The sequence below is a fragment of the Schistocerca piceifrons genome, chromosome 7 (assembly GCF_021461385.2).
Source record: "Schistocerca piceifrons isolate TAMUIC-IGC-003096 chromosome 7, iqSchPice1.1, whole genome shotgun sequence".
Lineage (NCBI taxonomy): Eukaryota > Metazoa > Arthropoda > Insecta > Orthoptera > Acrididae > Schistocerca > Schistocerca piceifrons.
Window position 1 is genome coordinate 264,519,259 of NC_060144.1, and position 3,777 is coordinate 264,523,035.

The following is a 3,777-nucleotide window of genomic DNA, read 5'->3' on the forward strand; positions in this document are numbered from 1 at the left end:
AGCTATAATAAAAAATACGGAAAACCATATAAACCATGACATTTATATGGTGTAAATAACTAACATTTTTGATGAGATCCGTCTTCACAAAATACAGTTCTTTTCTTCTATTACGCAGACACGTTTCACTGAAGTTTCAGCATCATCAGTGGGATTTTAATTACCGTCTATTTAGCAATAGCAAAAGTGTTCTTTACTACCTGTAAACGTGTAAATTCGAATTTTTAAGAAAGTATTTTCAAATCCGAAAAACAAACAAGATTTTGTATATAAACCTTGTTAACGCAAGCTGTGGTTTCTCTGCTTCTCCATGTTTTACGTTACTGTCATTTTACTTTCTCAGTTTTTCATCTATAACCACACAGAACTTATTGGATAAAACCCAGCAATTTTACGACTGAGAAATAACATTTCTACGTTATATGTAAGTCTGCAGGCTTTCGTGGCCGTTGTCACTGAAGTTAAAATCTTCCGGGTTATTAGGCCGCGTCATGTTTCTTCTAAAGTGATCCACGTTTCGACCCCTCTGCTGGGATCTTCCTCAGGATCTTCTGGTGTCCACTACTGCTAGAACACTGTCAGAGACGAGTGTCGCGTCCTCTTATAAGGGGGAGTTTTCACGCGTTCGAGTTGGAGAAGTGATAGTATTGGTTAAAGTTCACATGGCTACCATTGGTGGGCCATAGTCATTGGCTAATATTCCCGCTCCGATGCAGAAGAAGGGGCCTTGGTAGCTCATCCCCTGTGGATACCATTGGCGGCCCATCGACATTGGATAGAAAGGCACGGTTCCACACTTATGCTGGAGGAGGGTTATTGGTTGAAATGCCTGCTACCGCTATTGGTTGGACGTTGTCAGTGGCTAGATTCGAAACGGACAGAGCTAGAGAGGGGGAATGTTTACCTGAAATATTATTGTCCGCCGAGGTGCCTTGCAGCGCGTTGTTTATGCCGCTCACACACCGCGGCCGCGTATTTACTTCCTTGATGGCAGAGAGCCACGATGCCGGAAGCCTACAGCCATCCTCTCTATTGAAATTAGATGCATTCTTAGAAATTTCTACCGCTTCTCGAACCTTTCTTCTATAAATGTTTGTCTCTTTACCCAGTACACGTACGTTTTTAAAGTCGATGTCAGAGCCACAGTTCTCATGATGTTCCGCTACTGCCGATTTGCACTTTGTTTTAGCCTCATGTGCCGTTCGTGTTCCTTAATGCGTTCTTTAACAGTTCTTCCCGTTTCGCATGTAAACACTTTGCTGCAGCCACATGTCACTTGATAGACGCCTGCATTGTGGAGGAAATCAGGTGCATCCGTTTTCCGTCGCAAAAAAGTCTTTTATTTTGTTCTGGCTAAAGAAAGATGTCTGAATACCATTTTTCTTTAAAATTCTGCTTATGCGGTCAGTGACCCCAGAAAGGAACGGTACCTGATGGAGTGAGAAGGCGGTTCCTCGTCATTTTTAGTAGCGGTATGGATATTCCGCCTATGACAATGGCCCACCAATGGTAGCAATATGAATTTTAACCTATACTATCACTACTCCAGCACGAACGCGTGAAAACTCCCCCTTTATAAGAGGACGCGACACTCGTCTCTGACAGTGTTCTAGCAGTAGTGGATACCAGGAGATCCTGAGGAGGATCCCAACAAGAGGGGTCGACAAGTCGATCATTTTAGAAGAAACATGACGCGGCCTAATAACCCAGAAGATTTGAACTTCATTTCTACGTTATGTTCTTTATGGCAGAAGATGAAAAAATGTGAAAGGAAGACAATTACAATTCAAAACATTAAAAACAAGAAAAGTCACAGCACGAAGTACCAAGGTACATATAAACAATCTGGTCGTTTTCCAGATTTGTAAATACTGTATGAAAAAGTTGAATTTATATGACTGCAGGTGGTGAACAGCATTCTTCCTGTTGCTTACTAGAAAGAAAATGAAAGCGTATAGATGATGCTCAAACTTCAGCAAAACATTTGTGGGAAATAGAAGAGAAGAAAAAAATGTTTTGATCTAGGTGGATTATATTCAAAATCAATTTATTTGTAAGTTAACATGGGCTCAAGAGTGAGCTTGGTTCAAAAGGCTCTGGGCACTATGGGACTTAAAATCTGAGGTCATCAGTATCCTAGAACTTAGAACTACTTAAACCTAACTAACCTAAGGAACACATGCATACATGCCCAAGGCAGGATTCGAACCTGCGATTTTAGCGGCCACGCGGTTCCAGACTGTAGCGCCTAGAACCGCTCAGCCACGCAGGCCGGCAAAGAAAAAGGAAACAGTATAAGTGAGAGAGGAGATATTGGCAGTAGGACATACTGTAAAACAATGGGAGAAAAATGAGACAGTGGCAGTGAGAGGGAGTTGCTGAGTATGAAGAGTGAACTATAAAGAGAGACTGGGTAAAAGGTTTTTGAATGTTCTGTGTTGCCGGCCGGAGTGGCCGAGCGGTTCTAGGCGCAACAGTCTGGAACCGCGCGACCGCTACGGTCGCAGGTTCGAATCCTGCCTCGGCCATGGATGTGTGTGATGTCCTTAGGTTAGTTAGGTTTAAGTAGTTCTAAGTTCAAGGGGACTGATGACCTCAGAAGTAAAGTCCCATAGTGCTCAGAGCCATTTGAGTCATTTGTTCTGTGTTAAAAGAGCGCGAATATGTTCGCATTCTGCTACTTTTGGTGAGAAAGGAGGAATGAGGATTGAGGCAGTCGGCTTCCCGCTTTTCTGTCAGTGTCTTTTAAATAAAGTGGAGTCTATTCGCTTTTTTATGTTCTAAGAGGTGCACTTTTCAGCTGGTATATATACATGTTCAGAAGCACCTAGACAACCGTATGTATGCGGAACCGACATCACGAGATGCCACGAGATGCCAACCCGCCACTATAAAAGGAGGCGGAGACTGTTTTATTGTCAATGGAGAGGTAGCAACATCAGAAGTGATCTATCAGGAATGTTCAGTGACTTCGTAAGTGGACTACAATCGATACTTCACTGTGCGATAGCAATGATAATTCTACCGATGACAGTGCCACTAAAGCACTCTTACTAATTCGTGATTTCCGAAATTTCTTCACCGAAGACAAAAAATACCTGTATCTGGATTAAGAACTGCTGCCAACATGAGTAACCTAGAAGTAGATATCCGCGTTATAGACAAAAAAAAAAGAAGAAGAAAAAAAAAGGTTCAAATGGCTCTAAGCACTACGCGACTTAACATCTGAGGTCATCAGTCCCCTAGACTTAGAACTACTTAAACCTAGCTAACCTAAGGACAGGACACACATCCATGCCCGAAGCAGGAATCGAAACTGCGACCCTAGCAGCAGGGACTGAGGCGCCTAGAACTGCTCTGCCACAGCGGCCGGCTCCTCAAATTACACCAATTCTCAAGAAAGGAAATAGGAATAATTCGCTGAATTACAAACCCATGTAAATAACGTAGACTTGCGAAAGGATCGTGGAACAAATACTGCATTCGAACATTGGGTATTACTTACAAGAAAATGATATATTGACACACTGTCAACACGGGTTCAGAAAACATCGTTATTGTACAACAAAACCACAGGGTAAAGTGGGGTAAATCCCACATAGTAGTTTCTTGTGGCTATAAAACGCTTAACCGAGGCCGGATCTTAACGTTATATACGTTAAATTATAGGTGATACAAAGGAGCAACTGTTTGCAAGATATTTTTGTTATACCATCAATAGTTTTTGAGATATCCGTATTTAAAAAAAAATGGTTCAAATTGCTCTGAGCACTATGG